Here is a 23435-nt window from a genome sequence, read left to right on the forward strand (position 1 = left end):
ACAGCCATATAATAGGGCTGGCAGAATACACAAGTTCATTATTTCGCCTTTCAAATTTATATTGTAGGATATGTCAAAGAGTATAAATCCCAGAGACCAGAATTTTGACCATGCCGTTGAGATGCGTCGTGCTATTACTTTCTCAATCGTGTTCTTAAAGGAAATGGTTTGACCCAAGTATGCAATTTGTTGGACATATTCCAGAGGTTCGTTATTTGCTAATGTGATGTCTACTTCTCTGCTATTTGTCACCAACTTATTCTTTCTTGGATTCATTTTTAGGTTTACTTCTCAGCTCAGTTTTTTGTAGCTCTGTAATATATTGTGTCTTCAATTCATCTGGTAGCCACCGGCATGGCCTGCCGGTCTGAAGTTGCGTTCGGGCGCGGGTTCGATTCCCGCTTGGGCTGATTACCTGGTTGGGTTTTTCCCGAGGTTTTCCCCAACCGTAAGGTGAATACCAGGTAGGCTAATATATGGCGATTCCTCGGCCTCATCTCGCCAAATACCATCTCGCTATCACCAATCTCATCGACGCTAAATAACCTAGTAGTTAATACAGCGTCGTTAAATAACCAACTAAAAAAATTAATCTGGTATAGTGTTTATGAGTACTATGTCGTCTGCAAACCTAAATTGAGATAATTTTGTCTCGTCTATGCATATTCCGTAGTCTCCTGTGATAACTGCACGCATTGTTTCCTTCACCTGACATAATTAGGGACATTAAATCCATACGTTTGAGATGAGCAGGGCATGTAGCACGTAAAGGCGAATCCAGGAATGCATATAGAGTGTTAGTTCGGAGACCGGAGGGGAAAAGACCTTTGGGGAGGCAGAGACGTAGATGGGAGGATAATATTAATATGGATTTGAGAGAGGTGGGATATGATGATAGACACTGGATTAATCTTGAACAGAATAGGGACCGATGGCGGGCTTATGTGAGAGCGGCAATGAACCTGCGGGTTACTTAAAAGTCATTTGTAAGTAAGTAAGTAAACATATAAAGAATGTGGGGGATATTGGGCCTCCTTGCCTTACTCCTCTTTGTAGCTTGAATTAAAATGTATGAGTATCGGTGTTTACGTTTTTTTTTTTTACTCAAACATAATGCATGATAACATTCACCCATTCCTCTTCTTATAATTTCAAAGCATTTTCAGAACATTTAGTGCCATGCAACAGATTTTTTTCATAATTTTACGTCATAAAAATTCTAAAACAGTAGTAAATAAACAACGCGGATAAAATTAGACATCACAATGTTTCTTGTGGCAGGAACTGTTGTTCTTGGACAGTAGAGTAGTAGGTGATTGAAGAACCGACAAGCATAGTTTGTGTTTACGTTTAGAGACAACTGAACATTCGCTACAGTAAGAAGTGTTTAACAAGTCACACTGCTCTTTCGCTGGCCAATAGACTCCCTTTCATGCGCGAACAGTCAAAGTCATTGGTTAAAAAGGACGGACACTGCTGTAGAATAAAACGCTACTCCCTTTTACTATCATACTTAAAACTCTATGATAAGCTGCACACCATTCAATTGGAATAGGAAGGATATGTCGATAAAGGATATATTCATCGACCCATATTCGCCAGTTCTCTTTGACTAGGGAAGGAATTTTAAGTTTCATGTACGCAAATAGTATATAACAGCGGGAAGCGTATCACTACTACACCCTCCAATCCTCTTTTACGTTGGTCAATACGTCATAAAGAACACAAGACAGATATACACTACGGCAAAATTTTAGGCGATTTTCCAAGCTCTTTTGGACTACGTCATGTCTTTCTCAATCAAGCAGAACATTCCAACAATATGACGTCACAAACGAAGTGATATCATGCTGCGGATGCGTGGTGTGGCAGACTTGGCAAGCTAAATTAATGTTCTCTTCCGAAGTAAAATTACAATACAAGAGGATAATACATGTCCACATATTTTCTATCAGTGGCGGTTCCTCGGGGGAGGGAAGGGAGGAACGTTCTCCTCACATTTTCTTCCTTTGAAATTAAATACCAAATAAAATATGTGCCTTGAAATTCGAGGAAGATTCGATAATTTTTAAGTTCACAGCTATAAGAAAAACTCGGTTGATCGAGTTTTAAACGACGCGCGCTCATGTGCTGTAGAAAACTGTGAGAAAGATGCGAGATTGTCTGTGTAGAGGAAAGGCACTCCATTCCTCCTCTACTGCAGTTAACACATATAGACAACAGCGCACTAGCGGCCAGAGAAAGAAGCAGAGTTTTAAAGCAAGTAAATGAACGGAGAGGGAGGAGATCCTCCTCTGAATCAGTTATGGGCGGGAAATAGAAACCGACTGGTCGTGCAGCAAGCTCGATACTGCTGCCATCTAACGATGTTGCATTCAACCGGACTATAACACATCTAGAAGGAGACACAACAAAAACAGTTGTAACGCAACGCTATGAAAGACACCATGTAAACCTTTTTTTTTTTTAATTATGAATAAAAAATATTATTCATTGCATTTTATATAGGCTACTATTCATGGTTTGAAACTTTCATGGATATTTGAAAGTTAAAGTCGGGTTTATGTAAAACAAAGAGGAAGTAGTTTTACGTAGTTGGCCCCTGAAATTCACTTCTATTCATTGTTTACTAGACAGGGCAACAGCAAGTTGTCAGTTTTGTACAAATATATTTGAAACTGAAAGTAGGTACTCCAAACTACATCATTTTTATCATAAAAAAATAATCGGCCACCGGCAGCTTTGAACAATAATGATAGTATGACTTCACAAAAACTGACATTCTTCAAAAGCATGTGATACTGAACTTGTAAAATGTACATGTGGCAACACAGACCACGTGGGTGGGTGCAGTGTTCTCGCTTTCCTCAGATTATTTCCCATTCCCATTTCCATTTCCGTAAAACGGTTCCGGTTACGAGTTAGCTAGTCTCTTCCAACACGTGTGATGCTGTAGTGTCTTCGAAAAATGCTACGAGGTTGTGAATTTCCTTGTAATTGTTAATTTGTGCAATTATTCAACAATGAATGGAAGTGAAATCATAATATATTTTGGACAATTTAGGAAACTCAGTTTACAAGAACAGAATATTGCTATACAGAAGGGAAGGCCAACCCCAACACTACCTGGTCTTACATATATGCATGTAGGCTAATTTGTAGCATGTTTCATTCAAGAAGGTGTCATTTCGTGCTGTTAATTTCTTTCCTCCTCTTAAGAAATATGCAGGAGCCGCCACTGATTTCTATACTTCAATAGAACAATGCATTATGAAGTACAAGAAATGTGGACCATCATAAATGAGTTTTAATAAAAAAAAATAACAATCTGCTTATTTAATTCTAGACATACACATACAATGTAAGTGCTATTTTTCTACTCAATGACACTCTCAAACGTAAGACACAACAGAGCCACTGTGGACGATCTCACAGAACACCACTAGGAAAAGGCTGCACCAACAGTTACAGTACGTACTAATTACACTCAATAATTACATTAATAATAAATTACAATTCATAATATTAATGATAAAATAAGAATAGCAATATATAATAATATTAACAAGGAGCATCCTCAATTAAATGAAGCATAATCACTTAATATAACATAATTAATTAAAGTAAATCTAATTTATATCTTAACCCTAAGTTCGAACTTAAACCCACGAGTATTACGATATATGTTCATACTTGCATAAGTATCTTTCAGCACTGCACTCATTCCGCTATCAATTCACTCACTGCACTGGAACTATGAAACATTTCACTGACACTATTCTGATTTCACTAACACTTCAAAAACATTTCACTGTTCAAATACTTTGCACTACCACTATAAACTATAAAACTTCACTGACACAACACACTTCACAGAGACAACACTTCAAATAACAAAACATCAATTACACCCTTATTATTCCGTAGAATTGTACTTACTATATTAACTTCAAATCGCTAGCCTAGATCCCATTACAAGCAATTTAGGACGTTCACTATAACTCACACACTTTCACTATAAATCTATCTAATTTTTCTGCCACTATAACTCTCAGAATTTACTTTTAAGCTCACTGCGCTTTCACTACAACGCACTGCACACCCAATATGAATCACTGGAGATTCACTACGTTTCTCTGCTTACTCACTATAGGCCTACTTGTAAAACCACAAAATAGTATGCATAATATAGCCTATTATCCTCTATTAGTAAAGTCCTTAAGGCTATTTTTAAATACATTTTTGGTTATTGGTAAACTCTTTAGTAAGTCCGCAGGTAGAGCATTATTTAAATAGTAGGCCTATATAAAAAAAACTTTTCACGCGTTTATACTCGAGTGTAAAATGAATAAAATGTTACTAAAATTTTAACATCTGATGTCGGTTGTTCACCAATGGCAATGAGTTACGCCATCTTATATTTGTTTTTTTTTTTTATACAGAAGGAAACTTCACGGCTTGGAGTTTAAACGTTAGGGCTAACCTTGCCAGTCAGTAACAAGAGGGGTTGTGGTATACGTGTTTGACAGGATATTCCTACAACATGTTAACATTTTTTATTATCCTCCCTCACTCTAGGCTCGCTTGCAGCCTAGTTTTAAGTTCAGTTTTTAAACAAAACATTCACAATAAAACTTTTCATACAAGATTACGGGTATTATCATTGGTGTGCTTAGTCATTACTTTTTATTTAAGGGACACTGGGACTGAGCTTTTACAAAAAAAAAAAAAATGGTCAAAAAATCGATTTTCGGTTTTTTGTAAGAAAATATTCCTAGAACACTTAGGAGGTTGATAGTAAGACGCAGATGGAGAGTTTCCACATCGTTTACAGGAGTCGAATACACAAGCGACTTCAAGTGCCCCCATAAGAAGAAGTTCAGTGGTTTGAGATCTGGTGAGCGTGGAGGCCACGCAGTCGTTCCACCTCGCCCTATCCATCGGCCATGGAATGTTGCATTAAGATGTATACGTACATCCAGACTGAAATGTGTGCGAATTGAGCAACAATGCCGGACAATACGTGTTACGCAAGGAATTTGGGAACAGGTCCGGACGTCAGTGCGACGACGAACTGCGGCCTGTATTCAGGCAGGAGGTGGACATTTTGAACAGTTTCTGTAAAGAAATGTACAGACTGAAACATCAATCAACTAATACCTAACTTCTGTAGTGCATAAAGATCCTCCTTGTAACCCCTTTAACGAGGCAACCAGGCATTTCCGGACCTATGTTCATATAAATTTTTTTCTTCTCTACATATGAGCAATCCACATATCAAGTTTTTCCCACTATTTTCATTACACCCTGTATATACTTTATATTCTGAAAAGAAAAACGCTAACTTATTGCTATGCTTTTATTCATTAACCTTCCTATCCACAATGTCTCTTTCTTCTAATAGCGAGTACTTAACCGTTGTCATTCACCCATATGAATCCAAGTAATTGAGTAGACCAATTTACCGACAAAGTCGTTGCTCAGAACCGCCAGGGCACGCTGGATTACGCCACACCTGCGATAAGATGAAATGATGGAAATTTGAGGCCTTGCAAACCCAAAAGAGCTAAGTGACAGAATTGTGTTTTTTGGGAAATAAGTAAAAACTGATTCATGCTTCAGGGTTTTAATATAACATGTAGCAAAAAATTATTAACATACTTTGAACCATGCTTTATTGACTACATGTGTTTTTTTGGATTATAATTACTCATACACTTCACAAAAAATATTTGAAATTGAGATATTTGGAAAGAAGCTAAGTACAACCTGATACTTATAGTGAACAGAGCTAAGTACCGTGCAATCTTTCGAAACCATGCAGATTAAAGTTTGGCTAGTATTATAAAAAAGTGAAAAATAAAGAAAAATTAATGTTATCAGTGCTACAGGATTGTTTCCAATCTCTGATAACGAATTTGAATGATATCATGTGCGTCAGGAGTCACACGACAGCTGAACTGTGGCGCGAGGTGACAGACCAGTAGTGAGTGATTTCATAATTAGAGTGCACGGTGCATCACCGTAGCAATGCCCAAGAAAATCGAGCCTTTTTGAGAGGGGTACATAACAACCCATTCCAGTTACTTGAAAATAAAAGAAGCCTGCAATAAACTAGGTTTCGTTATTTCCAAGAAAGACATCTTCTGTGTACTTAATAAGTTTGGTAAAGCTGTAATGGAATAACTTATATCATCTTGTGGGGTGCAGCGACTTGTGACGGGGGTGAATTTTGTTGTTTTTTCCACCCTGGAAGTAATCCCTCCGAGCTTTGCCAGTCTTATTAGGTACACACAAGATGCCTTTCTTGGAAATAATGAAATCACGTTTTTTGCAGGTTCCTATGATTTTCACGTATCTATACTTGGCATCGGAAAGGGTTGTTATGTACCCCTCCCAAAAAGTCTCGATTTTCTTGGGCATTGCTACTGTGATACACCGTGCACTCTGATTATGAAATCACTCACTACTGGTCTGTCACCTCTCGTCGCAATTCTGCTGTCGGTGTGATTCCTGAAGCACATGAGGTCATTCAAATTCGTTATCAGAGTTCGGAAACAACCCTGTATTAATGTTCTTAGGTCATGAACATTGATGGCAGTAGACATACAAACCTTGGTAGAACCTTCAACTTAGGTGAAAAGGTGCAGAAAAATTCTCGATTTTCTTGGTCTATGTAAGGAAGCATTTTCCATAAGTTTTCTTTCTTCATAGCAGACAGAGCAGCTGTTGCCGGAAGAGCTTGAATTTGTATCTTGGCGATGTTTTCCATTGTGACTCTTGGCTTCAGAACTTTGTACGACTTGAAATCAGAGATTTCATTGAAACTCTCTCTGATTTCCACAACAGCCAGTGCTGATTTCTCTACCATAATCCAAGTAGTCTTAGAGATTTTCAATTTAGATGTGTTGATTGTCAGAGATGCTGCTTCATCGATGTCAAAGAATTTTCCTCCCATGCGGAAAGTCTTCTTCAATGGCTGCAGCAACTTGATTGTTACTTGTAACCTTCCAACGTTGTTCTATTACAGCGAAATCACAATCTGCAGAACCAAAACTGTGACCTACCATGAGAAATTTGTGTTCCATCTTATCAATCATTCCCATGGCAATGAGATACAGGTACAGAAATATCATGCGGTTTTTAAACTGACCGCAACAGTTGTCACTCCAAATCACCATCTTCTTCTTGGACGTAATGAAATCCGTTGATTGCACGCAGTAAACACAATGCCATCTGATTTCCTCCACCAGAGATACATGACATCATCTAAAGTATTTTGAATGTGGATCAATGAACCAGTAGATATAATAATATATTTGGAATATAAAATAAAGACATATCAAATAAATATAATATGAAATTATGTTGCCTGACCTTGCCTGTTTATTTGAAAGTGGGTTTTCTAGAATATGTTTACCACTTCCAGTTACATATGAGTTCCCACTCACACGTGCTTTGTGCATTAACTTCTTACGGGAAACTTTTATTTGTGTTTCGTCATTAAATCCAGCAGGTTCCTCGATCATTATTAGCAAAAAGTACGCCAAAAATACAACAAAACAGTCACTAGTCCGCCTTCCACTGAATAGAATCAGCTGCACATAGCTCCTTTAGAATTGCAAAGTGGTCTTGACATAAATCCTGTGTCATTTTTTGGTCACTGTTGGAACTACTAGAAACTGGTTAAGAGCATCTCTTTTAGCTGTGCATTGGCGCTGGTTCATAGATTACTTAGGTGTACAAAACTCAGTTTTGAAAAATTTGTCACTTAGCTCCTTTGGGTTTGCAAGGCCTCATTTGTTGGGATGCCACAGGGGAACAGGAGCTCCTGAACCGTTATTTTTTTTTACAGGGGTTTCCCCTGTGTTACCTGGACCACGGGTTTTCCCAACACAAGTTATAAGTCGGAGGTACACCGACGATCGAATCCAGGTACAAAGAATTATAAGTCCAGGGCTCGAGCCACTAGAGCTGTTCAGCACAATATAAAAATGTACTTATTTCATTCTTACATATCAATTAAATATCATTGCTGTAGGTGGACCTACTTTCTATGAATCAGGAAAATCCATTCTAAAATAGGTTGGAGCCACTAAATCACACAATACAACTCAGAAGCCAAACCATGTTGAAAAAACCTTTGACCGTTGCAGAAATATCTAGCTAAGAAAACACCGGATGGATTTAAAAAAGAATTAAATCGTCTGCCAACTGCAAGTTGTTGATCTAAGAAAACTGACATTTATACTACGTACTACGCTCGTCCGAAGACGCCGGTTGCTGCGGTCAAGTTATCTTACACATCTAGCTAGACAACTTCTACATTGCTTACATGATAGCGGCTGTGGGACGGATGTTTATATGTGGAGTTTTCAGTGCAATTTCATCACACTTTTTTCTCGACCGATTTATCCTCACATAATAGCAAGTGAATATAAAAACAATATTTAAAATTTCCAAAGATAAAATTCATCAAGCATGTGCTATGAATGACGGATGTACAATGTCTTCCTAAAACTAAACTTCCCACGCCAACAGTGGTATAGCTACAGTATACTGGAAATAAAACACTCTACCAATATTTCATACTATTCACACAATTTAGCAGCAGTAATAGTAGTAGGTTATTTTTACGACGCTTTATCAACATCTTAGGTTATTTAGCGTTTGAATGAGATGAAGGTGATAATGCTGGTGAAATGTGTCCGGGGTCCAACACCGAAAGTTACCCAGCATTTGCTCATATTGGGTTGAGGGAAAACCCCGGAAAAAAACTCAACCAGGTTACTTGCCCCGACCGGGAATCGAACCCGGGCCACCTGGTTTCGCGTCTAGACTCGCTAACCGTTACTACACAGGTGTGGACCCACTAACAGTATGTTAACCATTCTTTCATCTGCGATTTATACAGAGTCAAAATTCAACTTGGACAGGTCACAATTGAGTACAACAATACTTCACAAGAAATTAAATAAGATTGCCATTCCAAACAGGGTCATGCCATATCACAGACAGAAGAACACGTTTCGATTATGTGCAATATTTAGATCGTAGAGAGGTGAGCCTGCAAGAAGAGAAATAAAATATTGGTTACAGGCTCCAAATTATTCTTCAAGAAACGACCATTCACATAAATTGAGGAAAAGAAAACAGAAAACGGACATTGGAAAATTTTATTTTCTCAACCGTACCATCAAGGACTAGAATGCTCTACCATTACACTTACCAAAGGCTTTACCAATAACTAAGGCTAGAATTTTCATTATTTAGCGTATTTTTTATAAGGTCAATGAGTTGCTAAAGTATACATAAATCTAATTTGGTGGGGGGGAGGGAATTAAATTAAGGTACTTAGAGCATATTTGTGCATATTTGGCGATTTTATCCTGATAAAGCATAGGCTTATTTTAATCTTCATATTTTAATGGTCATATTCAGCATATTTTTACATTTTGAAGTTTTTTGTACAGTAGTGGCAAAAAAACGCGGACCGACCCTTGTAGCTGATTTCAGAACCTTGTTCATTCCAGAGACCGATAGACTGGTAACTAGAATTTCGTGGTTCGAATCCTGCCTGGGAAGGTAACTTGTTTTTGTTCCTTATTCAAATTTATTCCCAATACTTTTCGATTGCTGGTAAAATTCATATTCTGGGAATAATAAGTTAATTAAGTAGTAAAATATAGCTGCAATCGAAAAGTATTGGGAATAAATCTGAATAAGGAACAAAAAAAAGTTTCCTTCCCAGGCAGGATTCGAAGCACGAAAGTCTTAGTTACCAGTCTATCGAGCTCTGGAGTGAACAAGACTCTGAAATCAGCTACAAGGATCGGTCCGGTTTTTTTTTTTCTTTTTTTGCCGCTATTGTATACTTGTCTATATCTAATGCTGGTTTCCTTCGTTCTTTGAATTTCTTAGAATTATGTTCTTTCATTTGCCTCTGGTAAAATCTTAATATTTTCTTCCTCCCCTATTCTCGGGAATGTGCAAAATGGACTTGACCCTAAATGGCCACGAGTCACGATAAATATTTATCTATTTCTTTCCACGCAGGTAGAGAAAGGAGTGGCTAGGCATCTCACTTGAAGCAACTCGATGTGGAAGTAGAGAAAACTACTTTTTTGCCAAAAGAAGGTGTGTGAGAGAGACAGCTAAATAATTAGAGTCAACTGATACTGTTCGTTTTAAATTTGCTCCCATTTTATCCGTAGAAGTAGAAAAAGTTTTTCTATGTACAAAATTTTGCTAGCCGACAATAGACAATAATTTTCGTTTGAAAATTTGCACAACGTATTCATTGTACTTTGCAACTCAGGTCTCATAATATAGATATAATGATAGTTTATGAAAATAAGTCAGCATTTTCTATTTTGAATGAAATTTATTTACCTTGAAATTCCTTAAATTTCACTTTTTTCTCTTTTGCTTATCATTTCAGGTACAGTTTATACTTTTAAAGTAAACCATGAAAAATATTTAAATTTGTTATAGTATATTTTTTTTATTATAGGCTAGAGTCCACACCTGTGGAGTAACGGTTAGCGCATCTGGCCGCGAAACCAGGTGGCCCGGGTTCGATTCCCGATTGAGGCAAGTTACATGGTTGAGGTTTTTCCGGAGTTTTCCCTTAATCCAATATGAGCAAATGCTGGGTAACTTTCGGTGTCGGACCCCCGACTCATTTCATCGGCATTATCACCTTCAACTCATTCAGATGCTAAATAACCAAAGATGTTGACAAAGCATCGTAAAATAACCTCGTAAAATAAATAAAAATATATTTTAGAGCATATTTATGGAATTTTTAGGTCATAGGGGTATATTTTATACTGCATATTTTGGTAATTTTAGGGCACAAAAATCTTAGCCCTACCAATAAACGTAAAGGGCCGTATTCAAAGACATTCTTAGCGCGGGCTTCCGGTGGATGATCACCGAACGAACGTTTTTCGTATTCATAAACCAGTGTTAGCGATATGATATGATATGATATGATATGATATGATATGATATGATATATGATATGATATGATATGATATGATATGATATATGATATATGATATATGATATATGATATGATATGATATGATATGATATGATATGATATGATATGATATGATATGATATGATATGATATGATATGATATGATATGATATATGATATGATATATGATATGATATGATATGATATGATATGATATGATATATGATATAATATATGATATGATATGATATGATATGATATGATATGATATGATATGATATGATATGATATGATATGATATGATATGATATATGATATGAATCCCGTACAAGTAACCAGTCGATGGTCGGAGCTAGTTTAGCACGCTCGTAGCGCGGGCTAACGAAATGTCTATGAATAGCACCCAAAAGCTTTTAAAATTAGCCTTGAGGACTTCACTAACAAACGATATAGTATATGTTCGCCATTTGTAATATTTATAGTAAAAATGAGTTATAGTGAGTGAGCAGAGGATAATAGTTTAAGTGCAGTGAGTCATAGTTTGTGTGCAATGTGTTGTAGTGGAAGTGCAGTGAGCTACAGAGCCAGATCAGTGAGTTGCAGTGACCGAGTAATGAGTGAAGTTAATGTGTAGTGATTAGAGAATGTAGGCCTACAGGAGATGTTGAAAATGTTCGTAGTAGTGAAGAATGTATTTAGTAGCATACATATTTCTTTTGATTGTATATTCTCTTGTTCGATATATTACTTGTTGTCGTTGACTTCTTTTGTTTATATTCCTACTTGATATAACCTTAGTTTTTCTGTCATATCGCCATTTTTTCTGTTACTACCACTGGGTGAAGCATATTTATACAGGGTAATTCACGATGATTTACCATTCTTTACGGAGCTTATTTCCGAACACATTCTGAGCAAAAAATGTCATATGAACATGGGTCCTATTCTCAATATTTACAGAGTTACCGATAAGTTTCGTTATTGGAAGGCATTGCTGTGAACGCGTGATCTTGATAAGCGTACTGTTTGCAGCCAGCGCGAGCGCTATGAAAATCAAAGATAGCCGTATGCAGTTACGTAGCGCGACGAGTGCCGTTCACAAGCGTGCGGCCAAGTGTACTCAAGCGGACGGCGACATTTTTTAAAATGTGTTGTAAACTCTCAAAGACTGTAAATTAGGATGCAAAATTGAACTGCAAATAATTAAGTCGGTGGAAGTGGTGTGATTTGTAATAATTGTTGTGATAAGTGCGTAATAATAATGTAATTTTATAGTTAAAAATAGAAAAAGATGTCTCTACGAAGCAACTAAGAAGTTCACAGTACATTTTTAGCTTCATAATACTTGCAAATTAAAGAAATGATACTTCTGAATGGTTCATTTTCTATTTGTATTATTCTTGTACCGTCAAACTAAAGAAAAAACGTATTTTACAAACAACTTTAAATTAGTGTAACTTTGAAAGTATTGAGAATAGGAACTATGTTTATATGACATTTTTTTGCTTAAAATGTCTTCAGAAATTCCGCAAAGGACGGTAAATCCTCGTGAATCACCCTGTGTAATCCAAAGAGAAAACGCGAGGTTGGACGATTCCGGAAGAAATGGACTTCTGCATTGATTTCGCCGTAACAGGCTGGAAAGCCTAATTCATGATGATGATGATGATGATGATGATGATGATGATGATGATGATGAACAAATGGAATGGAATTCTTAATCACTGCCTCCATCATTAACAGCTACAGCAACAAAGTAATTTTTCACTAATGTCAGACCAGGTGGTCAATTTCGTCTGCCAAACATTTCAGAGATCTTTCTAGATTCCTTTTTCCTCTCGGCCAGTAGATCAACACTTGTAAAGGCAATCTGTATTCGTCCATTATTGTAATAAGCTGTATCTAATTTACTATGTTCGTAGATAAAGGATATTGTCGAGGATGAACAAAATCTCTAATTTCCGAGGATTTCCTTTTTTTTTTTTTTTTTTCTTGTGACCTAACGAAATGTAGACAGTGTAGCAAGCTGTTCTGAAAATCTATTGCTTCTCGGTAGGACATTGATGTCTCGTTACCGAAAAATGCAAATATTGCTGCCCTTCAGTAGTGTTAGATATAACTTCCTATCTGTTGTATATTTTAAAGAAGGGTTGTGTCATTAACGTTATCATGTTTGAAAATGTTATTCAACATTCCTGATATTTGTTGATACAGTACCTATGTCCTGGCCGAAAGATCATTGTCACCTTCATGTGGTAAATAACATTCCTCATATTAAAAGCAATACATTTTCTCTATTTCTCTTTATCTATTACATCCTCTTCTTAAGGAATGTTTTCTCAATAAGGCCGTTCATTTAGATTTTATGCAAGAACATTTCAAATACCAAAACTTCAAACTAGATTACAAGAACATTTCATTTATGAGACTACGTAAGATAATTTATACTAGTGCAGCAAATTATAAAATACATAGGTACATACAGCCTATATCTACATAAATACAGTTGTAGTGTAGACGCCGAGGACGCCAATTCGAAATGGTCCGAAACGGAAGCAAAAAAACATACGCTACTTCCGTTCTTACGAGAAAAATAAATAAAACTGTCGCCAGAAACATGACAAGTCATTTCTCATCGTGTATTGAACTGTGTGCGCAAAAACGTGCGCATGCGCCTTCTCCAGTTTCCCATTAAGATCATTATGTTTCGTAATGTAACCCATAAGAAAGACAGATGGTTCAAATCACGGAGTATTAAGAAGTGTCAGCCGGTTGAATTACGTAGAATGAACGACCTGCTAAGATACGTTACTATGACAAGTTTCAGCGATGAGCGAACTTCCGCATGAGATGGTGACACAGGATGACGGCTTCATAATTGAAGAGTTTTGACAGTCAGAATGAGTCCAAACATTTCTCCAATATGCAAAAGACGAATTTAAAATACACCCCAACAGCGAACATCATCACTCTTCAAATGCAAGTAAGAGACATCAATTTCGAACATAAAATAAAGAAACAATCTATATAAAGATTAATTTTTGGTCCTACAGAATTTATCTGTCATGGTAACAATTGTTATTAGAGAAGAAAAATTCGCTCTGGCGTCTGGAATCGAACCCGGGTCCTCGGTTCTACATACCAAGCGCTGTAACCACGAGCTACGCTTAAGTTCAATCCACAGCACCGGATCGAATCTCTCTCCTTTGGTGTTTTCCCTTTGTGGCCTTACTCCATGTTCGATATAATGTTGACAACTGCCATTATACAAGGAGCGCACTCAATTGAATGACTTGGTGACCGGGATTCCACAATATATGCACTGTTGGGCGAAGAATCTACGTAAAGATTAAGTTTTGGTCCTACAGAATTTATCTGTTATGGTAACAACTGCGTAGCTCAGTGGTTAGAGCGCTTGGTACGTGTAACCAAGGACCCAGGTCCGATCCCCGGCACCGAAGCGAAATTTTATCCTCTAATAGCAATTGTTACCAATGGGTGTTTGTTGTGAATGTGTTCAACGTATTCCGACGCCACATTTTAGGGCCATAATGCGTGATAGTCTGGTGTACATCCAAACAGTTTACATATCTGTTTAAGGAATATATCAAAGAGAAGAAAATTATCAGGGAAAAATCTCTAAAGGTTTTGGCGGAATCTCTCAATTTCAAAATTTGAAGCCAATCCATAATTTACAAGAAGAGTCGGCCCCATCTAATGGTTCCCATGGCTATTTCTGGATCGAAGTATCGCGGATTCAATGCCTGTAGAGGAGACAAAAATTCTTTCCATGGATTCAAATAGAAAAGAAATGTAACTTGAGGTCCTTTTCCGTAAATTTATGGCTCGCAAAAGAACTTCGACCACATTAAATAAAATTTGCTCCACAATTTTTCTTGCTTTATGGAGAGACGACAATTCACGACAACGTGTCAGCTGACATGGATATTTGTTTTCAATGTGTTGACTTAAATATTCCAAAGCCACCCCACGGAGTCCTGTTGTGTGATAGACTGGTGTAGATCCAAAAATCTTAAATATCTGCTTGCCTTAAGGTACATACCAAAGAGAAGAACGTTCTCGAGAAAAAATCTCTGAAGATTTCGGTAGAATCATTCAATCTCAAAATTTGAAATCAGTGTGTACTAAATACAATAAGCGTTGGCCCCAACTAATGGTTCCCTGGCTGTTTCTGGATGAAAGTAACGCGGATTCAATACTTTCGAAGCGATAAAAACTATTCGCTTAGATTCTATCGGAAAAGAAGTATAACTTGAGATCTTATTTCTTAAATGTACAGGGTGTTTCCGAGGTGGTGTTACAAACTTTCAGGGATGATGGCGGACACATGTATCAATTTGAGATGAGTAACCCTGGTCCGGAAATGACAGAGTCGAAAGTTACAAGCAAAAATAGTTGTGAGGAAATGAAATAATTTTATTCCTCTGTACACCTTATTTATGTGTATTTATCTGTACATCTTACACATACTCTATTCATCTGACGTAGTTTACCTTGTGTACTTACAGTATTCCATTCAGTGCGCTGTCTGAGGGATGGGGACAGGGAACTACACTAAAGCAATGCAGATAGCGTAATGTGTAACGGACATGGTCGGTCCTGATATGCATGTCTGTAGACAGCAGTGTATGTGTACAAGTTACAGTGTCCAGTCTATCAGTCTTAGTGAAATGGAAGAGCACGAGAGCGGAATAAGCAGGCCTGGTTTTCGAATACGGATGAGCCAATGGAAACAGTAGACAAGCTCACAGATTGTATCGGGACAAGAACCCACGTAGAAGACATCCGGCCCATACCATTTTTCCACGATTGTTCCCAAGGTTAAGGGAAGGAGGGCACGTGGTACCAAATTACAATTCCATTTCCACACTACTATTTTTGCTTATAACTTTCGACTCAGTCATTTCCGGACCAGGGTTCCTTATCTCAAATTGATACATGTGCCCTTCGCCATCATCCCTGAAAGTTTGTAACACCACCTCGGAAACACTCTGTATAGCTAATAAGAGGACCTCAATCAAATTAAATAAATTTTGCTCCAACATGTTCCTTTCTTTATAGAGATGACACTTTGGGACAACTTGTCACTTGACATGGATGTCTTTTGTCAATATGTTGACTTCAGTGAAGTTTGGCGTCTTCTGTCGCCACGTCCCAGAGTTCTTACGTAAGCTTCCAACTGACAAGGTAGGAGGATGAAAAATATATAGATCTAAACCCATATTGTGTATGTACAGCCTTAGACACAAAAAAATGACGGATCCGCTGTAGTGTGAATTTGTCGAAGTCCACTTCAGGCAGCGCCTGGTTCACACGACTAGGGAAAGGATTTTTATTTTAACCCAATTTACTCCTTGAATATATTTTCGTTACAGATTATTCATAACACATGACCTAAAAACAGACAGAAAAAGCAACGAATAAACAAAACAAAGGAAAAACAGAGCGGAGTCGTGCATAAGAAATTTATTCACTGGCTCAGTCGGTTAAGACGCTTGCCTGCCGGTCTGAAGTTGCGCGGGTTCGATCCCCGCTTGGGATGATTACCTGGTAGGGTTTTTTCTGAGGTTTTCCCCAAGCCTAAGGTGAATGCCAGGTAATCTATGGCGAATCCTCGGCCTCATCTCGCGAAATACCATCTCGCTATCATCAATCTCATTCGACGCTAAATAACCTCGTAGTTGATACAGCGTCGTTAAATAACCAATTAAAAAAAAGTCTTCGCGTATGGCAGCCGGTCATTCTTTTTGTCTAAGACTGTATATTAAATAAACACAATAGGCCTTCAAATGCTAGACCGTGCAAGAGCTATAAAATAAAAATTAATCATTTCTAGTACCATATTGATTCACACATTATACCATCCCTGTTTTCTCTTCTTTAATGTAAAAAGTAAAGAAATGTAATGTATGCACAATATAAACAAAGAGTAAGGAAATAAAGTTAGTAACAGTAGATCTAAACTAGAAATTCGTTTACAAATGCGAGTACATTTTCTCCGCAAAGATAATGAAATTTAGTTTGATTTTTTTTTTCTCTGGGCCGGCATACCAAGTACGAAAACGATACACCACTTCCTTTGTGATGTATATCCTTACACAGTTTATTTCCGAAAGATATCCAATGTTTACACTATACGAGTTTATATTTTCTCCACTTCAAAAGAAAACCAAACTGTTGCATGTTTTGTAGAAGCACAAAATTTTGCATCTAGATACATTCCTGCTTCCAGAGACAACCATATTTAGTGAAAACAACATAATTTAACTATATCTTTATTACTCTTGAAAACTACATAATTAAGCACAAAATGTAGCTAAATTATCTCTCTATACATAAAGATTTGGAGAGCATAATGTCGCACAACAATATTTCCAGTACGAAGTGTTACAATCCATTATTACTCATAGATGGACTTTTTTCAGTAACAAACAATAAAGTGAAGCAAATTAAAGAGCACATACAGTTTCATTAGAAACATATACTGGCATGTTTTACACAGCAATCAATTACGAGCACTTATTTTACGAAAACGTGTGTAAAATTAATCGTCTGCGACAAAGATTTTATAAATCTTCTCGAGTTCGTAAGTTCATAATCCACCTCTTTTTCCATCCTATTAATATTTTTCCTACTAAGACTAGTCAGGTAAATAACAGGACCGAGGTCGAGAAGGATGGGACTCTTAATAGTCATTACGTAATATATATCTCTTTTATATGAAGAATGAACACACCTAAATCATCTTAAGAAATTGTATAACATATTTACACATTTTTAATCACAAACCATTTACGTAAAGATTAATTTTCTGGTCTTACAGAATTATCTGTTATGGTTACCAACGGTTATTATTATTATTGTGTGCTGACTTATTACAGACTATGTGTAAATATTATGTCGAACATGGAGTAGGACAACTAAGACAAAGTACCAAAGGAGAAAGATTCGATCCGGTGCTATGGATTCAGCCTCGGCGTAGCTCAGTGTTAGAGCACCTAGTGCATAGAACTGGGGGTCCCGATTTCGATCCCCGGCGCCGAAGCAAATTTTTCTCCATTAAAAACAAACCATTTAGCAAGCTTACATTGTCAAATTATACATAATACGCAGATAAAACTTACCCTAAATCTTCAGGTTGCTCTGCAGTCGCCAATGAACCGAAAGAGGCTGATGTGGTCGAAAATCATGGTTGGAGTAGAGAACAATGCCACTGCAACCAATGAAAAATATATATAGAAAAAAATATCTTTTAAATTTTCAAAATTAGACTAGTACAAAATGGGCTATACTGTAAGGCTGTGTTCTTACAACCAGTTTCACTAACGTTTGCCAAATGTTGCTTGACGAACGTCAACTCAACAGACAATTTTTCTAAGAAGAACTGTTTCATTAACTTCAATAAACAAATAAACGACAACCTATCAGTTTAATAATTTCATAGTTCATTTATTAAAACGGGCATGCATCTCTTGTAGAATACATACATACATACATACATACATACATACATACATACATACATACATACATACATACACACACACGTGTTCTATCCATGGGCAGGTCTTTCACTGCATCCAGCATTCTCCAATCTTTCCTATTTTCTGCCTTTCTCTTAGTCTCCGCATATGATACACATATCTTAATGTCTTCCATCATTTTTATCTTCTTCTGCCCCCAAGTCTTCTCCCGTTCAACATTCCTTCCAGTGCATTTTTCAGTAGGCAGTTTCTTCTCAATCAGTGACCCAGCCAATTCCCTTTTCTCTTTTTGATCAGTTTCAGCACCATTCTTTCTTCATCCACTCTTTCCAACACAACTTCATTTCTTATTCTGTATGTCCACTTCAGCTCCATTCTTCTCCATATTCACATTTCAAATGCTTATATTCGTTTCCATTCATTTCGTCATAATGTCCATGTTTCTGCCCCATACAATGCTACACTCCACACAATGCACTTCACTAGTCTCTTCCTTAGTTCTTTTTCCAGAGGTCCGCAGAAGATGCTCCTTTTCCTATTAAAAGCTTCCTTTGCCATTGCTGTCCTCCTTACGCTGCATAAATCAGTACTTATCTAGAGGATTTTTCAAAAGTAATGCATAATTGTAATCAAAATTGAATAGGGGGCCTTTAGACAAAAACTCAGACATATCAAATGGTAAATGTACTTGTAGAAAGAAATATTTTAATGGAAACAATAGGCTATATTTATGAGACTACTGATGTGAGAGTTATAACAACAAAAACGTTTCAAATGGCAACGTACAGTTTTTTAATATCATCTGAAAGAGCATACTTTTTTATAATGTACTTTCATTACAGATCTCTCTTTTCACTGAATTTGGAGCAAAATGTACGATGGGTATTTTTTTGTAAATTTGATGTTACTTTTTAATTTCAAGCCATAAAATCCAGCCTTAAGGCTACAACTCAACACAACGTAGGTTCAACATAAAACAACAGTCACAGTTCCTATGAAAGGGCTAAATCTTCAATTTCCTGCCGAGAATCAAACCCGAAGCCGTTGAATTTTTAGCACATCAGTCACAGCGAAGGATTATTTATAATAATCCACGCATAAGCAAGTTTGGAAAAGACCCATCTTTAACGTAGTCTATATGAATAGTAACATTTGAACTTTAAGAAAGGTCAATAATAATAGAAAGAGGAAATGGCTGAACGTCATTCACAAACACTATAAACCATTACGTAGAACTCACAAGTCACAAGACAAACGTTAACTTCTGTTCTGACGTCCAATGTGGAAAAATAATGATGGCCGGAGTGGAAATAGGGTCTATCCGACAGTTCTTAGATAATAAAAGTAAAATATTGTGTACTTAGCAGCACATTTCTTATTGTTATTTGACAACACACTAAAATTGTACTTAAAGACAACGTGTTATTACGCACAACGCTCCAACATCAATGAATACACTTCCAAACAAGATATCCACACAAATCAATCACCAAGAAACGGGCGGTCGTCCCATTCATCTGTCAGACTTTCATAGAATTCTGTGTTTATTTTTTCAAATCAACAGATTCGTGGATCCTACCTATAACTCAAGATGAAAACAAAGTCATCAAACTTTGTAATACAAACATGCTTTTTATTTTCTGTTCAAAGAATGACGTGTCAGTCAAGCATAACTTGACAGTTACTACGTATAATTATTATCCAGTAGTGAGCACACTCTTGTTCCAAGAAGGAGGAAGTGTGGGCTTGCAATAACATCTTGATGAAGCACGCAACCTATTTTAGGACTACAATAAAAGTTAGAAATGCACGAAATTAAACATATGTACAGAATGGGCTTTAAAGGTGTCGAAATGCTATCAATATACTCGTACATTTTTAAAAAATAGGCTTCAACAAATTACACATTTTGCTCTAAACCACTTTATTTTGAAATCCCAACAAAACGATATAGAAACATTCTAAAACATTACAAAATTTTAATCACTCTCTTGGTCTCTTGATTTTTTTTATTAATTTACAGTGTTTTTTTTTTTTGCGCTGATTCGAGTTGCTGTACAGTACAACTATACAGGGTGTTTTAAAAATACGGGGCACAATTTCAGGTATGTATTTCCCACATGTAGACAATCAAAATAGTTCATTACAACATGTGTCCGGAAATGCTTTGTTTCCGAGTTATGGCCTTCACAACATTGAAATTCACCGGAACGTTTTCCTTTCCGTAGGTCGTTGCCGTCAAAGGAGACATTAAGAGGGCACTCTGACAGTTCATTCCGAGGCGAAGGTTACATTCAGTGTTGTGTAGGCGTTAGACTGTGCGACAAGTATTCAAATCAAGAGCTGGCAGAGATACACTTCATGTACGGTAAGGCGGACGGCAATGCTGCGCTGGCTTGTCGTTTGTACCAGGAGAGGGACCCACAGCGACAATGTCCAGATCTGAAGACATTTGTACGTCTCCATTACCGTCTGTGCGAGTATGGAAAATTTAACTCTCCTGGTTTGGGAAGGGGACGACCAAGATCTACAACTCCAGAAGTACAGGAGGAGATTCTGGAGGCTGTGAACATGACTCCTATCAGCACACGAAGGGTAGCGTTGCAAGTCAATGTTCCTCATACGACTGTCTGGAGACTGTTGAAAGAGTAGCCTATCAATTGTATCCTTATCATTTGCAACGTGTACAGGCCCTGTCACCAGCAGATTACCCTGCACGAGTTAGGTTCTGTCAGTGGTTCTTGCAGCAGCGTGTGTAAATCCGAACTTTCCTGCCTTAGTATTATTTACAGATGAAGCACAGTTCACACGAGATGGCATAACAAATTTCCACAATCAGCATGTATGGGCGTATGAAAACCCACGTGCAACTGTTCCATCTCATCACCAGGTGCGGTTCTCCCTCAACATGTGGCCCGGTATCATTGGTGATCGATTAGTTGGACCCCATGTACTTGTAAACAGACTTACGGGGCAGGCGTGCACAAACTTCCTGGAAAACACCATACCTCATGTTTTAGAAGACACTCCACTGATCAATCGTCAACACATTCACTTCTTGCATGATGGCGCTCCTGCACACTTCAGTCGTACGGCTCGCCGGTACTTGGATCGAAGGTTTCCTGATCGATGGATAGGTAGAGGTGGCCCAATTGCTTGGCCTCCACGCTCACCTGATCTGAACCCTCTCGATTTCTACTTGTGGGGCCATTTAAAATCATTGGTTTATTCGTCTCCGGTGCCTGATTTGGAATCCCTTCGGAATCGAATTGTGGCATGTTCTGAGGACATACGCAATACTCCTGGAGTTTGGGATCGTGTTCGCAGGTCAATGAGACATCGATGTGAGGTCTGTATTCAAGCAGGAGGTGGACATTTTGAACATCTTCTGTAATGACAACGACCTGCGGAAAGAAAAACGTTCCGGTGAATTTCAATGTTGTGAAGGCCATAACTCGGAAATGAAGCATTTCCGGAGACATGTTGTAAGGAACTATTTTGATTGTCTACATGTGGGAAATACATACCTGAAATTATGCCCCGTATTTTTAAACACCCTGTATAGTCCTGACAGTCGCCGGAGATGTGCGCCTGAGTCAGGCGAGTCCATTTAGTTCCTCCAAGGGGTGTTTGGGTTAGTTACTCGCTTGCCTTCGGAGCGATCGGATGTCATGCGTGCGGTAGAGTAGTATGTTTCTAGTACAGTTAAGCTGTACTGTATTCCTTTACCAACCGCTCGGCCTTATCTCTACTCCGGAGCTCTCCCCACTCCTCCTATTATTTTCCCTCTTTCGCGTCGCTGTAGCTGTCAGAACAAAATAATCCGCCTGTACGTAGAATTTTGTATAAATGTTCAACTACTGGCACCGCCCCGGAGGTAAAGAAAGATTAGAAAAACCTATAAGACGTCTGACGATTTCATTTTGTGTGCTGAAACGGATCAGAATCAAGGTGTCAAGTTGCTTTTTCATGACTATTACACTCCTACTACGTCATACTACTTTTGACCATTAAAACGGTACGAAAGGACGTATTTCAACCAATCATGGCCGCTTATCGCACAATTTTATCGCGTCCCTAGCATTTGTTTAATTTTATCGCGTCCCTAGCATTTGTTTCTTTGTTTGCCAACATTTGAAACTGCGCTGGTCTGGACGTCAAAAAAAAATATATACATAAAATTACAAACCACTCCAGTCGATGCACAGCAGTTTCAAATATGACTCGCATTGGCATTCAAGAACAAGAATTAATAAAAATCACTGATCATACCTATGCATCTTCTGAAATCCGATTTACAAATAAATGAAGAGCACCATTCGGAAATCCTGAATAAGTTGAATACACCATGTAGGCCTAAATCAACGAGTTCCACTTCTATTATGCACACGTCCAATATAACATCAATTGAACCACCAACCACATTCAAATTTGAAAATTGTACATTCAATAATTATTCCTTTTAAAATTATTCATTCGGAAATTCTAAATAAGTTGAATACAGCATGTAGGCCTAAATCAACGAGTTCCACTTCTATTACGCACACGTCCAATATAACATCAATTGAACCACCAACCACATTCAAATTTGAAAATTGTACATTCAATAATTATTCCTTTTAAAATTATTCATGTTTATTTTTTATGTCATCGTCGTTACTTAAAACTTTTCTAACACTTGTGTACAGTATATTAGTTAGGTTATGTTATAGCTTCTGCTATATGATATTATGGATAGTCACGTATCAGAGATTGTTTAATATTAAGATTTATTGAAAATCATCTGTCAAGTGACGTTGATTACTGGGATTCGGATAATTGAAGTGGAATGTTGCATTTTAATAAAAATTAAACTGAATCAACAAAGCCTTCTTGACTAGTAGCCATCGTGTATATAGATCGACAACTTCTCGACGAGAAGGCATTGCTCACTACTGCCATC

General features: G+C 37.4%; 1 protein-coding gene across 4 annotated transcripts in view; it reads right to left on the reverse strand.

Annotated features, from left to right (window-relative positions):
- Positions 1 to 23435, reverse strand: part of LOC138713276 (myocardin-related transcription factor A-like) — a 646210-nt gene that overhangs the window by 574032 nt on the left and 48743 nt on the right. For all 4 annotated transcript variants that reach the window (XM_069845245.1, XM_069845243.1, XM_069845244.1 and 1 more), the window contains exon 2: positions 18134 to 18222. The gene's annotated coding sequence lies outside the window, so the exon portion shown is untranslated. The remainder of the gene's footprint in view (positions 1 to 18133; positions 18223 to 23435) is intronic.

The sequence above is a fragment of the Periplaneta americana genome, chromosome 14, assembly GCF_040183065.1.
Source record: "Periplaneta americana isolate PAMFEO1 chromosome 14, P.americana_PAMFEO1_priV1, whole genome shotgun sequence".
NCBI classification, from domain to species: domain Eukaryota; kingdom Metazoa; phylum Arthropoda; class Insecta; order Blattodea; family Blattidae; genus Periplaneta; species Periplaneta americana.